The sequence below is a fragment of the Lathyrus oleraceus genome, chromosome 7 (genome assembly GCF_024323335.1).
Source record: "Lathyrus oleraceus cultivar Zhongwan6 chromosome 7, CAAS_Psat_ZW6_1.0, whole genome shotgun sequence".
In the NCBI taxonomy this organism is placed as follows: Eukaryota; Viridiplantae; Streptophyta; class Magnoliopsida; order Fabales; family Fabaceae; genus Lathyrus; species Lathyrus oleraceus.
The window spans coordinates 78959975-78968065 of NC_066585.1; the positions used below are offsets into that span (position 1 = coordinate 78959975).

Consider the following 8091-nt stretch of genomic DNA (forward strand, 5'->3'; position numbering starts at 1 on the left):
GCACTGCTAAAAAATTAAATCGGTATTTCTCCTGTGAATATAAGAAACAAGTATAAATATGAAGACTTTTTTAAGAAAATCGAAGGAGGTTGAAGGAAAATGGAAGGCGAGGGTAAAAAGTTGTGTGAAAACTTATGGGAGGATGGTGCTGTGTATTTATAGATGTAGTGGTGGAGCAATAGCCACATGCATTGACGCATGCATAAAATGGATTATGCATGCGCCATTGCATGTGGCGCCTACACATGCATGCGCCATTGCATGTGGCGCCTAGACATGCATGCACCAATCATACTAGCGCCTAGGTCATGGATGCGCCTGTGCATGTGGCGCCAATGACAAACATTTTCATTGGATGCTCCAATGCAACTGGCGCCTAGGGTTACAAATATGGTTATTTTGGTAAATATTTTGAAAAAATGGTTATTTTAGAATTTTAATAGAAAAAAATAAGTTATTTTAAAAAAAATCGTCAAATTTCATTTTTCAATAAAATTTGAATTTTCACTCTACTCAATGGATGTGTATGATCTAAAAAATCACACTCTAAATTAGAGTATATTTTGAAAAGACAAAGTTGTAAATCCAATCAAAAGAAAATTGAAAAGTCACGTGAAGGGTAAGTGATTTTCACGTTCATAATTGTTCCTTCAATCGCCATATTCTTCTTATCTCTATATTCTCTCTTTCTTTTCCATGATTTCCTTTCGATTGCAGAAATGTCACACACACTGGAAAAGAAAGGTCACCATTCTCCAAGTAAACCTTCTTTTGTTACTTCGATATGTATTTTATTTGGTTTTCATTTGTTATTAACTATCTTCATTGTTAAATGATGACGAGCCTTTGGGCGGCGAGGTTGGACAGAAGGAAGTGGAATTTGATGTTGAATCTGGGGAAATTAAGTTGAAAGGAGATCTTCGATCTTCGATCTGATAGGTTTTGCAAGTTTGATGTTTGAATTTTTTGTTGTTTTATTTCAATTTTACATATGCACACCATCTATTTGATAAAATGTTTTAGAGGATCACATTAAAAAAAAAAATTCAAGTTTCAACCGAATGCTTATTATTTTGTCATGTTTTCTTACGAGAATATATTTGATATTCCACATTTGAACAACACCTTTGGATTATGAAGTTGCTTCCTTCTGCTGGTGATGACTTTGGGTGTCAATTCTTATTTCTCCATTAATATAACTAATAATCTAATTATTTATATAATTAATAATCTAATTAACTTGTTTTATGTGATTATCTTTATTATAATATTTGATTTTTCTTATGATATTAACTTTGAATTTTAATAAAATTATAATAGTATTGAACGGCGTCGTTGGATTATGAGAGAACTGCTTCTGTTGGTGATGATTTTGGGTGTCAATTTTTATTCCTTTATTAATATAACTAATAATCTAATTATTTATATAACTAATAATTTAATTATCTATATTGTTTTATGTGACTATCTTTATTATAATATTTGGTTTTTCTTATGATGTTGACTATGAATTTTTAATAAAATTACGATAGCAATGATCGCATTGCTAGATTAAGTGAGGAAGTCTCTAATTAAGTTTTGAAGTTTATGTAATTTACAGTAGAGTTGGCAACCATATACATGTGTTTCTTTCCTATATTCTTGGCAATGGAGCGAGCAATAATCACATTTACAAAGTTCATATTATTATCATCCTTTGTAACATGCTGCAATTGTAGCGATAGAATCATCTTTTGTCAACTATTTTATTGTCATAACATGATGTAATGTGTTTAAATGGTGTCATTTATTTATCCAAAATTAGATGAATATATTTGATGTAACATAACAAAAGAAGATAACCAATGCATTATTATTTTGTGCCACTAGTAAGGCCACCTGAGCGGATATGCGGTGCAACTTTTTATTCTTTCATTTGAGCATCTTTAACGGATGAATTATAAGAAATTAAATTGAGTAAATTATTTAAAGAATCTTTAATTGGTCTAATTTATTTTTATTTCAATGGTGGTTGCTTATAATTAATTCAAACTTGCAATTTAAATTTGCAATTATACGACATATTATTTCCGTTTTTTGTTTCGACAAGTTTGATTTTTCATTCATAATAAAGAACAATTGTTGTTTCATTTATTTGAATGATATATTATATGCTACTGCACAAATGAACAATGGACTATATGTCCTTGATCTTGAAATGCATTTTTATAACATTAATACTAAAAGGATGAAATCTAATGAGTTAAATCCAACTTACCTTTGCCATTGTCGATTAGGCCACATAAATGAGAAACACATTTTCAAACTTCATAAAGATTTACTCTTTGACTCTTCTGATTATGAATCATATAAGACATGCAGATCTTGTTTAATTGGAAAGATGACAAAGTCTCCATTCACAAGAAAAGGTGAAAGAGCTAATGATCTTTTGGCCCTCATACATAGTGATGTATGTGGACCACTGAACATACCAGTCAATGGAGGTTTTCAGTACTTCATCACATTTACTGATGATTTCAGTAGATATAGTTATGTGTATTTAATGAAACACAAATCAGAGTCCTTTGAAAAGCTCTACGTTGATTCACTCATGAGAAGTTCTGAAAGACACTATGTTGCTGCTATAATTTTCTTTCTTCTTCTGCGATGATTCACTCTTAAAAAGTTCTGAAAGATGATATGTTAATGCTACAACGTTCTTTCTGCTTCTGCGTTGATTCACTCCTGAGAAGTTCTGGAAAGATGATATGTCGCTGCTACAATGATATCTCTGCTTCTACTTCTAGATGTGACTTTGATTATCAAGATTATGAAGAATGACAAGCTTATGAAGTTTTGTTACTTAGCTGAAGACTCTAAAGATCTAAAGTCAGACGCTAACGGTGTCAAGGTTCTAACTGAAGATTATGAAGTTTTCTTACTTAACCGAAGACTCTAAAGATCTCAAGTCAGACGCTGACGTGGTCAAGGTTCTGACTAAAGAATTTGAAGATTTTAATCTCAACTTTGTGTTTCTTCTTTTCATGCTTCATTAACTTTTCATCAGAAGCCAATGAATTTGAAGATAATATCAAAATGGATACGTGATCAAATAATACATAGTATAAATCAAATATTCCTTCCACTATTTGAAAACATGGGCGAATGGCAATACTATTCATCACACCTGTCATTAATCCGTTAATGGACATCTATTTTTTGGGTATCCCAGATTTGCCCTCAAACGATCCCTTTCTTATGCTATATAAGTAGGACTTGGAGACTTGAATAAGAATGCAAGAATTTATAAGACTGTTTCTAAGTGAAAAAGCTCTCAACTTTGTGCATAAACTTCTTTATGTAATTGTATTTCATTTGTGTAAAATTTACTTGTGTAGAAGTAACTTGTAACACAAAAAATTATATTTCAAACTTGTTTGTTTGATTTCCTTAAGGATACCAAGTTGTAGTTGGATCCTTGAGAAGATAAATAAATTTTTTCTTTGTAATTTCCTTAAGGAGACTAAGTTGTAGTCGGATCCTTGAGAAGACAAAGAAAGTTGTTCTTGTGATTTACTTAAGGAGGCTAAGGTATAGTCAGATCCTTGAGAAGATAAAGAAAGTTGTTCTTTGTGATTTCTGTAATTCGTTTGGTTATAATTGATTAAATCCTTGTGTATAAGGCGAAATCACCTTGGCGGATGGACTGAAGTAGCTTTGATTTCAAGTGAACCAGGATAAAAATCCTCGTGTCTCTTTGTTCTTTTGATTGTGTGAAATTTTTGAGTTGGTAAAAAGACTTTTTTTTAAACCCAATTCCCCACCACCCCCCCCCCTCTTGTGTTTTTACACATTCACTAGTGACAAGGGAAAACAACCATTAAACCTTAGTGATCAACTTCGATCTCAAGAAGATAAAAGAATGTTAAATATTACAACTCAATTAGACAAACCTTCTATTCCAAGTTACTGAAACATAGAGTTGTACATAACAATGTTAAATTTACAACTCGAATAGATAAACCTTATATGTCAATGCAACGGTAAATTCATGACCATCGAGCTATTGATTAGCTAAACATCAATAAAACCAGAGTCACCACCGCGTTTTTATTGTTTCCAAAGGAAATGGGAAAAGTATGAACAAAACCCAAAAATAAGAAGTTTTCAAATCAAAACTAATAAAATGTCAGAGATTACAGGTAAGGGGGTTGGTTACGCAGAGGGAAGGTATTAGCATCCAAAGTGTCATAGGTATTCCTAGGGATCCATTTTTCTGTGCAAGTGTTTTAGTTGAAAAAGATGTTTGCTAAAAAAGAAATTTGGGGATGAGAAAAGAATTCAATTATTTATAATTTTTGTGTTTGACAAGACCTTCGGTCTTATGCCTACGTACCAACATAAAAATGAGGGAGCAAAACCTCGTAGTTTGTGGTAAATTTTTTAAAGAAATTCGTGGATTGATTTTAACAAAAGCTTAAAGATCTTTTGTTATTAATGGGAGAATACTCAACCAAACATCCACTGGTAATGAGTGCTTTACAACATTTAAGAGGGAGGGCTCCAACTTGGATTTAATCAACAAGTATGCCACTAACCCCTAATAAATGGAAAGACTTATAATCAAAATATCATAGAAATGGAAGAATTATATCTCAACCAAAGATGACTCAAATCTAAATGCTTTATTTTGAAAAGTTTAAAAGAAAAGGCACAAAGTGGCCAAAGGGATTAGATGAGATTGTTAGTTCTTTTTGTCTTTTGAAATTAAAGTCAATATGGTTTAGTTTATTTACAAGTTTGATTTAAGAAAATGTTTTAAAAATTCAATGGCATAAGGCCAAGGTTTCTACTCATTAAAACATGTCTACATTTGAAATCACAAGCAAATAAGGTTTTGAAAATGAGGAAGAGATTTTGAAATTAAAGAAGTGGGTGGAGATGAAGGGACTATTCTAAACAAGATTTAAAAGTTTAGAGTTGAAAAGACCTAACCAATGAGAAGCAATCCACAAGACAAGAATGTCAGATAGAAACTTATTTCCTTTGGACTTTTAAGAAAACAATAAGCATAATCATCCAAGCAATTAATAAGAAGATTGTCACACCCCAATTTTGACCCTGAATCGCTGATTCAATACATTCATCATAGCTATTGCATCTCTACATAGCATACCATGCATTCCATACCGCATAGTGCCTAGAATATCAGTCGAAATAATTTTTTCGGATCTACAGGCAAACCAGTTGAATTAATCGACGGGTGTGCGTCGAATCAGTGAACGAAAAATTTTAAAATCAAGCTTCCAGACATCAAATTTATTAATCTACGTTTCACGTAGTTTAATCTGGTATGCTCGATTTATTTTTCAGCTAATTTTTTGGCCACTTTTTGATCAGCTCGAGCCTGTTTAACCGGTCAAAATTTATTTCAAAATTAAAAGAAACGTTGTATTTTTCCAATAAGTTTATTTCGCGCTGATCATTCTGGTGCATTTATTTTAATTTTTCAAGCACTTTTGCGCCCGACCTTTATGCATTTTGAGTCCGTTTATTTTTCTTTTTTTTGCCAAGATGTTCGAAATAAATAAATAGAATTTTCTATGTTTGTGTTTCGAATTTATTTTGATTATTTAAATTAATACTTTATTTTTAATTTGATTTGTTTGTAACTCATTTTCACTCTAATAATACACATTAAGGTCTTTTTGGCCAATGTAAAACTCAGTAAACAAAAGAAGAAGAGTAAAAAGTGACCTCTCACAAAAAAGGGGAAAACGTGTTTGCAGAAGTAGAGAAAGTGTCTCAACTTCAAAACCAAAAGCTACTACAACCATTACCCTTTTTTCACAAGAATGCTGAAACATCTCTGAACATCAAAAAGTTGGTCACTCCCATTACTATCAAAGATCCATAATTTGAATAGGGAGAGGTTTTTTTCACAAAAAGAGGGCGGCACTCCCCCATAGTGTATCTCTGACTCAATTAAAAAACACAAAAAAGAGGAACCAATAGAACAACTGACGCGGTGCCAAAAATGACCTCTCTCTTCTCTAACTATTCACGCTGCATTTTTTGAGAAAGAAGCATAAACCATTTCTCTTCATATAAACTATCATCTTCACAAAAAGAAGAGGCAGCAAAAAAAGAAAAAACACCAACACTCATGATAACTCCATCACCTCCTCTATCCTCTTTCAACATTTCAACTCTTCATAAATAAAACTTCCATACATTTTTTCTTCTTCCATGCACACATCTTCCTTAAACAAGCCAAATACAACCTGCACTTTTCGTTTTCTCCATACGGAACAACCAAACGTACCCTTCATTTTCTAGTCTTCTCCATAAACACACTCCATAATCATCTTCTTTCTCTAACTTGTTACCCATAACTCACCTTGTTAACCTCTCAAACAACACACGTTACACAACAGCAAAGCGAAACCATAATCACCTTCCCTCCGCGAGTTGTTTTCTTCTCACTGTGAAGACACAACAACATCAACTCTTGCATTGTGAAGACACTTAAACAACAACTCTTCAACACCATACTCTCTTCCAAACGCTGCAACAACAAGCCACTGAACCAAACAAAAACTGAATCTCCCTCGTTCACCAATGTTTCTGTTTTCGATTCATCGCGACAAACACACACAAACTGTTAGAGAATCGGGTATGATAATCCTGGATAACTTCGAAGAATCGTGTTCGTACACTTTCCGAACAAAGTATTTCGACCCTATTCTTGCCTGGGTTCACGAAATCTTTGTGGGGATAATTCTTGAAGAACAATTTGTTTCTGGCAAAAAGACATGTTCAGGAATGTAGAGAGAAAGTTTGGTTTCATTATCCTTTTTTTAAACTGAGGCCAAATGACTCCTTATATAGGAGATCAATAACAGAAACCGAAAAGACGCAACTGTTCAGAAACGATTACGTCGGTTGGGAAAGGGTTCAACTATTCAAAAGAAAATTTCGAACGGGGCGCTTCCCTGCACCCCGTCAGGGGCTTCGCCCCTTGGAACCCCGTTTCAATTATTCGCATTCAATTATACGTTGACTCGACGAGCGTGCACTCCGCACTACCCCTAACTCGTTTCCAAGCTTTAACACATAGTTGCATCGGCCTATAGTAAATCACATTACTACTAAAATACATTGATGATACTAAAATCACCAACAAATCCCCCCCATTTTAGTGTAATCCTTGATTTACTCAGTATATACAATAATATATACAAGGGTATAACACACAGGTATAACGATCAAACAAATGCATAAATGAAAATGTCTTGCGATTGAATTTTCATCTTAGTACAAATACACATTCCAAATACTCGAAAATCGGGGTGTCATAGTGATTGAACCCGTCAATCCATTTGAGTGTCTAAAGATATAGTACACATATGTTTCTTACAATACTCTACTATTCATACTTGACACTTTACAAGCCATGTGTCCTTATCCATTAATAAGCATATAGGAAGCCAAGTCCAAGCTTCTTGAAGCGGCAAAACTTCATGCTCACATAGGTGATTCTTTTAATCTTGCACCTGCATTTGCAATTTTCCAAAAGAACCATTAAGAAGATATAACTCAACCTAGCCATCACTTGCAGGTCTGAGCACATACCTTGGGAAGATAAACACAATTGCTCCAATCTCTAACTATGATCTTTCCACATTGAATTCTGCTTCTAATGTTGTATTAGAAGGGAATTGGGTATACCATAGCTAATAGATTTAAATGGACTTTAATCCCATCCCAATTACCGACTTCTTCATTAAGTCTCTAGCTAACCCCTTCGTCAAGTGGTCAGCTAAGTTTTGTTGCGACCGAACAAACTCAATAGATATCACCCCATTCATGATTAATTCCCTAATCATACTATGTCTAACACCCAAATGTTTAGACTTTTCATTGTATATTTGACTATAAGCTTTAGCCAATGTGGCAGTACTATCACAACGGATAGACATTGGTGATATCGGTTTAGGCCATATCGGAATCTCATATACCAAATTCCTTAGCCATTCCGCTTCTTTACCAGCAGCAGCTAATGCTACAAACTCAGATTCCATTGTGGAACCAGTTATACATGTTTGCTTC

General features: G+C 33.5%; 1 long non-coding RNA gene across 1 annotated transcript; it reads left to right on the forward strand.

Annotated features, from left to right (window-relative positions):
• Positions 1–501: 501 nt before the first annotated feature.
• LOC127105515 (uncharacterized) lies at positions 502–1160 on the forward strand. The gene is made up of 2 exons (XR_007795023.1): positions 502–619; positions 718–1160. It is a non-coding gene; the product is annotated as an uncharacterized LOC127105515 (long non-coding RNA).
• The last annotated feature ends 6931 nt before the right edge of the window (positions 1161–8091 follow it).